This window comes from Solanum tuberosum, unplaced genomic scaffold, assembly GCF_000226075.1.
Source record: "Solanum tuberosum cultivar DM 1-3 516 R44 unplaced genomic scaffold, SolTub_3.0 scf00235, whole genome shotgun sequence".
In the NCBI taxonomy this organism is placed as follows: Eukaryota; Viridiplantae; Streptophyta; class Magnoliopsida; order Solanales; family Solanaceae; genus Solanum; species Solanum tuberosum.
The window spans coordinates 173,075-180,815 of record NW_006239159.1 but is presented as its reverse complement, the minus strand read 5'-3'; positions in this window follow the sequence as shown (position 1 = coordinate 180,815).

Genomic DNA, 7,741 nt, shown 5'->3' with positions numbered 1-7,741 from the left:
CTCAATTTCGGTAGGTTGTAGTGAGAACGCGTTAAGCTCATGGGAGAAGCGCTGAATGTCCATGTTCATGGTCGAACTTCCCAATGTTACCCCTAACATTTTCCCTATATTAGGTGTTATATTCTAGGTGTTTTGATTATCTTTACAAATGCAGGGACCTGGTCCTTGGAAGAGTATCTCCATCCAGATTCAAAGTGGTGCACAGTTGTAAAGCTATCTTTACAGCTGTCTTGTCAGGTTGGTTGGTGAGATGTGCAGCGTACTTCACCAATAGGAAGGGCAGACGAAGTTGTTTGTTTAAGTGGTCAAAACCCGTGTTGGTAACTGATATACACAACAATAAACAAACAACATTAGTCATTCAAGAAGAGAGAAAGCTAGCAAGTCTTTTTCAAGAACTCAAGGAGCAAAGAACGCAGCAAAGGACCTGGTCCCGGAAAGTCTGCATACGAGAAAAGGATGAAAAGACAGTTGTCAACTCTGATGTGGTTGGTGCACAACTTTTCATGACAGCAGGCTCTCAGCCAATAGCCTCGTCCCAAGGGTTTGTGTCCACTTTGATATAGTCTCTTCTCTAAAACACAAACTCAAGTTTTGGCAAACAAAGTTTTGGATTTTAGAAAATCCAAAAGCTAAAAAGCAAAGGTCATCTTCAAGAAGTATTATCCTCAAGAGCAACAGGGACTTGATAGAGCTGCAAGCTGTCTAGTTGTCTTATGATTATATCTTCCGTGCTTACATTGTAAATCTATTCCTAATCTATAAAGGAATTAGATCGTTATTCAGTTCATCTAAAAGTCTTAAGTCATCTAGGTGGGATGGTTTAGTGGGAAGTGTTGTATCTGCTTAGTTGAAGTCTAAATTATCTAAGAGTTAGGTGGTTTAGTGGGCAACATTGTTGTTGCTTAGTCAAAGTCTAAATCGTCCAAAGGGTGGTGGTTTAGTGGGCAACCTGTGTGTTGCTTAGTTGAAGTCTAAGTTGTCTAGTGGTGATAGCTTAGTGGGCAGTGTGGTATCTGCTTAGGCTCTTCAAGTAATAGAGTTATTACTTGGTTGTGAGATTAATAACTTCTTCTCACGTTGGATGTAACTGTGGTTCACTTTTACTTAAAGAAGATTAGTGAAACAGTTGAAAATCCTGTGAGACAGGTCGTGGTTTTACTCCCTTAAGCAAGGAGGTTTCCACATAAAATCCTTGTGTAGATTTTACATTCAGCTATTTACTTTCTGCACTTATTACAGCTATTGTTCTTGCTGAGTCAAGGGACCTAGTCCATTGACGTATAGTGGATGCTGACTACTGCATGTGCTTACATTCTGTTCTTATTGTGTCAAGGGACCTGGTCCATTGACTCTTAGTGGACGCCTATATTCTATCATTAGGCGAAGTATATAAGGTCTGCCCAGTCATATCGGTGAATTGTCAATTTGGGGATACAGTCCACCAAACTAGATATTGTGCACCTAAAGTTGAGCAGCCTAGTTGTCAAACTCAATGGAGATTTGCACAACAATTATGGCAGATCAATGAATTCCTCTCTCAATCGTTGATCTTCACTCATGTCTTGCACAAGTGATACCCACATTATTAAAAACAACTAACGCTTAGGTTGTCGTTTCATCCAAGTACACCACTTCAATAACTTGCACGTCACAACCTCCCCCAAAGTACACCCTCAACCTTTGACGATTGACTTTTAATCTCACCCCCTTTGCATCTTCAAATTCAATCACTTCATTTCCATATACTCTCGTGATTTTGTACAGACCAGTCCACTTGGACTTAAGCTTGCTCGGGAAGAGTTTCAACCTTGAATTGAAAAGTAGGACTATCTCCACCACATAAACTCATAAGGCAAGATCTTTGCATCGTACCACCATTTAACCTTCTCTTTACAGAGAGCAGAGCTTTGATATGCTTGCAGCCAAAATTTATCCAACTCTAGGGTTTGACACATACGATTCTTAGAAGCCACTTCACAATTCAAATTGATCATTTTCAATGCCCATAAGGCTTTGTGCTCTAACTAAACCAGAAGATGACAGAACTTCCCAACCCTAACTTGTATGGAGACATACCAATAGGAGAGTTGAATGTCGTGTTATAGGTCAAAAGTGTTTCAACAAACTTTCTTAACCAATCGATGTGGTGGACATTTACCCATTTGGGTAGGATGCTCTTTATCTCTCGATTTGACACCTTAACCTATTCACTAGATTGAGGATGGTAGGGCGTTGCCACTTTATGCTTGACTCCATACATTGATAGAAGTGTGACAAATTGACAGTTGCAAAAATGTGAAACTCTATCACTTTTTCAACCTTCACTAGCATATAATGGACCACACCAACCGGCTTCTTTATTGAACGATTAGCCAATAAGAGCCTCATGTTTGTTGGTTTCTGTTCCTCAAGCCCTAGCTTATTAAATATCATCAGTGGCTTCAAATTTATACTTTCACCAAGATCACAAAAGGCTTTGAAAAAGTACATGCACCAATAAAGCATGGAATAGTGGAAGATCCCGGATTATCTTTCTTGAGGATTGCATTCTTTGTCATTACCGCACCACATGATTGCTTCATTTCAATTGTTTCACAATCTATAACACTTTTCTTTGTCACTAATTCTTTCATATATTTAACATAACCCGGCATTTCGGTCAAGGCATCCCCAATAGTATATTTACTTTCCAAGCATTCACTTTACCAAAAGGTTCACTACATTGTCATTTTTATTCCTCAATCCTTGAGAGAAAGGAGGCTTTATCCTAATTTGAGACAATGTAGTTGAGGCTTCAATACCGCCTTCTTTTGCATTTTCCTTCGGCTCACCTTCAATTTCCTTTGTCTGTGTCTTATACATTCCCTAAGATGATTCATTATCGGAAATCACCGAGAAATATATCATGTGTATTGTATAAAGCTTATAATCCCTCATTCAGTTTTTGGATCAATATTGTCCTTTCAAAAATTGTAGTGAACCTTTTGGTAATGTGTCATGATCCTAGCTAGATCAATATGCAGTGGCTCAGTGGGTTAGTTTGGATCTATTGTTTTTATTCTAATTTTATTTAGGTACTTAGATATTGTATGAGTTAATTGTTAAGCTTTAATTTGGCAATAGGAAGGTTGGTGTGGGTAAATTTTCTCCTAAATTTCAACGGATCGGAAAACCAAAGTTTCAACTTCCAACCAAAATCAAAATTTGAAAAAGTTTAGAAACCAAAGTTCCAACTTCCAACCAAAATCAAAATTTGAAAAAGTTTAGGAATATCACTAAAACAAAAAAAGACAACTCAATCTCAACTCCAACTTAGAATGGCTTCTATGAGAATGGCTAGGAAATTTAGTGAATGATGAGCGTGCCTTGAGATGTAGTGAGTTGCATTCTATTAGCTTGAGATGCAATGAGTTGCATTCTATTTTCCAAGTGATGCTTTCAAAAGTAAGAAATCTTGAATAGATGAAGGAATTAGGTGTTAGCAATCTTTTAAATTTGCACAAAATAAGAAATTTGTAACAGCAAAACGATGAAAATAAACCCAAAAAACATTGATCAATTGAAAATAAAAGAAACCTATTTTGAATTATCAAGAAAAATAAAAAACAACACAAACTTGTTTACTAATTGTCAACTGTTAATAATGACTGAAATCTCTCTATAATGAGCACTACAGAAATTTTAAATTGTTTCTTTTCGTGCTAGGAAACTGAGGAAGCTCAACATTTAAAAAAGTTGATACAAAACTATACTGCTTCTTTCATCAAAGTAGGAGATAAGGTTTGGTGTTTCTAAATTTCTAAAGTTAAAATACAATTATAGTGTTGACACTTAGCTTTAAATTTAGAAATAATATATTTGTTAAGCATAAGTACCAACACTAGTTGATCCTATTGATGACAAAATTGATTTTCTTGCAAGATCGATTTGTGTCCATCTAGTGTTGACACTTAGCTTTAAATTTAGAAATAATATATTTGTTAAGCATAAGTACCAACACTAGTTGATCCTATTGATGACAAAATTGATTTTCTTGCAAGATCGATTTGTGTCCATCTAGTGTTGACACTTAGCTTTAAATTTAGAAATAATATATTTGTTAAGCATAAATGCCAACACTAGTTGATCCTATTGATGACAAAATTTATGTTCTTCCTATATTGATTTGTGTTCATCTAGTATTGATACTAAGCTTTAATTTAGGAATAATGTATTTTTTAAGCATAAGTACAACACTAGTTGATCCTATTGATGACAAAATTGATTTTCTTGCAAGATTGATTTGTGTCCATCTAGTGTTATACTAAGTTTTAATTTAGGAATAATGTGTTTGTTAAGCATAAGTACCAACACTAGTTGATCCTATTGATGACAAAATTGATTTTCTTGCAAGATCGATTTGTGTCCATCTAGTGTTGATACTAAGCTTTAATTTAGGAATAATCTATTTGATAAGCATACGTACCAACACTAGTTGATCATATTGATGACAAAATTGGTTTCCTTGCAAGATCAATTTGTGTCCATCTAGTGTTTGACACTTAGCTTTAAATTTAGGAATAATGTGTTTGTTAAGCATAAGTACCAACATTAGTTGATCCTATTAGTTGGTGGATTTAGTTGTTGGAATTAATTTAAAACTAGTTAGAGTTAATGTTGTTTAGTTGTTGAAATAAGTTCAAATAAAGTTTAATTAACCCTAGCTAGTTTGACTCATTATTTAAGATAATGTGGTTTAGTTGGTGGATTTAGTTGTTGAAATTAAGTCAAAACTAGTTAGAGTTGAAAAATTGTTTAGTTGTTGAAATAAGTTCAAATAAATAATGTGGTTTAGTTGATGGATTTAGTTGGTGGAATTAATTCAAAACTAGTTAGAGTTAATATTCTTCAATAACGTCTGACCTTGAATTTCCCTTTTGCATCTCTATTCCATATTAAAGTGTATGTTTTGACTGAACCAGACTTTGGCTATGTAGCTAAAGCATTAGAGAAGACATACTATCAAAATCTCAATCATTTATATTGTGACTAAGTGAAGTTCCAGCCAAGTTTTGACCAATATTGCAAGATAGTGGCATCGTTGTGATGTGCTATATTGATTAATATTGGGAATTACCTGTTTAATGGAGAGTGCATGAGCCAAATATCTTACCGGAACTTTACCTTTTTACCATTTCCAACTTTGAGAGCTGAATTTGCATAAAAAGAATGCCAATGTGCTTTGATGTGACGCCATATACCCGAAGATGGTAATTTGGTAGTCCAGGGATTAAGGAGACCGTATTTTGCACTAATAACAATCCTCCATAATGCTTCCTCCTTTTGACTAAACCTCCAAAGTCACTTATACATCAAGCTGATGTTATGAATCTTCAATTTTTTTACCCGAGGCCCCAGCTTCCCTGTCTTGGGTTACTGCCCCCCTATTCAGCACAATAAAAATCTTTATGTTCCTTGCTAACTTGCCACAAAAATCCTTTAAAATTTATCTAGTCTAATAGCTACATCGGCTGGTAAGGAAACAAGGACATAGTGTAGGTGGGTAATGAATCGAGCACGCTATTGATCAAAACAAGTCTGCCTCCCAAGGAAAGATACTTCTTTTTCCAGCTAGACAATTTTTTTTCACAGTCTTCTACTATATCATATGGTTGCAACTTTTGTTTGATCCGAGGGGTAGGCCTACATATTTAGCTGGAAAGACTCCAACTTTACAACCCATGATGTCTGCAGCTTCCTGAATGTTGTAGATTTCATTGACCGGATAGAGAACACTATTTTGCATAGTTTATGTGGAGCCATACATGACTTCAAAGAGAAAAAAAATCAATTAGATTATCAATTTGCTCCCTTTCTGGTTTGCAGAAGATCAAAGAATCATCCCCATATATAAGATGAGTGATTACCATTTCCCATTGATTTCTGATACTTGGATTAAAACCCTTAATCCACCTATGTTGTTCTGTTGTGGCAAGCATCTTGCCTAAGCCTTATAGTGAATAAGAAGGGAAACAACAGGTCACCCTGTCTTAAGCCCTTTTGTGTGGCAACGATTCCTTTAGGAGAGCCATTTATGTTGATGGATAATTTCACTGTAGATATGCAGTAGAATATTCATTTTTATCAATTTCCCACCAAAATCCATCAACTTTAGCATGTCTACGAGGAAATCCCAATGAAGATTGTTGAAGGCTTTCTCGATCTCTAGCTTACATAAGATTCCCAACTTCCCTTGCTTCACTCCAGAGTCTATACATTCATTTTCTCCTGATTTTGCAAACAAGAATGCATTGCTTCCACGCAATGGAACGTTCGTATGAAATAGTGTACCAAATATGCAAGACAACTAAATAATTGGTCATGTATCATGCAATGTTGATATAAAATCAAATAAGAGAGTTGAATGGTAGCAAATGGGGTATCATTTTAATATGGGTTAACAGAGTATGAAGGGGGTACCAAAGTGGAGGAAGACAACTTCTCAATCACATATAAATTTGAAGCTCTACAAGAATCTTTTTGTTGGTCCTTTACTGGTGTATATTCTCCTCACACCAGGAAGGAGAAACTTGAATGCTGGGAGGAAATAGCTGCAATGAAGGAACTGAGTGAAGGGTTATGGGTAACTGGGGAGATTTTAACATGATTAGACATATAGTGGAAAGAAGGGGATGTTACAGAACAACTAATATAATGACTAACTTTTCTAAATGGATTGAAGATTTGGAGCTTCATGACCCTATTTTGATTGGGGGTAAATACACTTGGGTCAGAGGGCTCAATCATTAGAGTAATACAAGGTTGGATAAATTTTTATACTCTATGGAATAGGAGGAAAGCTTCAAGAACATTAGACAAAAGATTCTACCTAGAGTAACCTCTGATCATAGTCCTATCATTTTGGAGTATGGTGACTGGAAACAATGGCACTCCTATTTTAAATTCGAGAATTGGTGGCTGAAAGTGGATGGATTTAATGAGATGGTCCAGGAATTGTGGAATGACTTCATAGTTGAAGAGTGTCCAGACTATAAATTGTGCACCAAATTGATTTTGTTGAAACAAAAATTGAAAGAGTGGAGTAGGAAGACCTTCTCCAAAATGGCTAGTAGGAAAAACAGTCTTCTTGAAGAATTGGTTGTTTTGGACAGAACCCAGGAAGACAAAGAACTATCACAAGAACAAATGATGGTTAGGGAAACAATATTTGTGGAACTTGAAGTACTGGCCAAACATGAAGAAGAAAAATGGAGGCAAAAATCTAGAACACTATGGTTGAAACAAGGGGATAAGAACATCATATTCATCCAAAGATTGGCAACATCACATAGAAGGTACAATACAACAGATAGATTGGTGATAAGGGGCAAGTAAGTACAAGAACCAGAAGAAACAAAAAAAGCTATGATAGATTTCTACTCCAATTTATACACTGAGCCAGATCCATGGAGACCTGCTTTTGTTTTGACATGATGTCCTACAATTTCCATAGAGGAGAATAATTGGCTTGAGAGACCTTTCATAGAATCAGAAGTGTTGCAAATTGTCAAACAATGTGATGGAGACAAAGCCCCTAGCCCTGATGGTTTCACTATGAGCTTTTTCAAGGTATGTTGGGATACATTGAAACAAGATCTGATGCAGACTATTGATAATTTTCACCAAAGGGGAATCTTTGAAAAATCCTTCAATGCGACCCTTATAGCATTGATCCCAAAGAAACCTGGGGCTGTGGAAC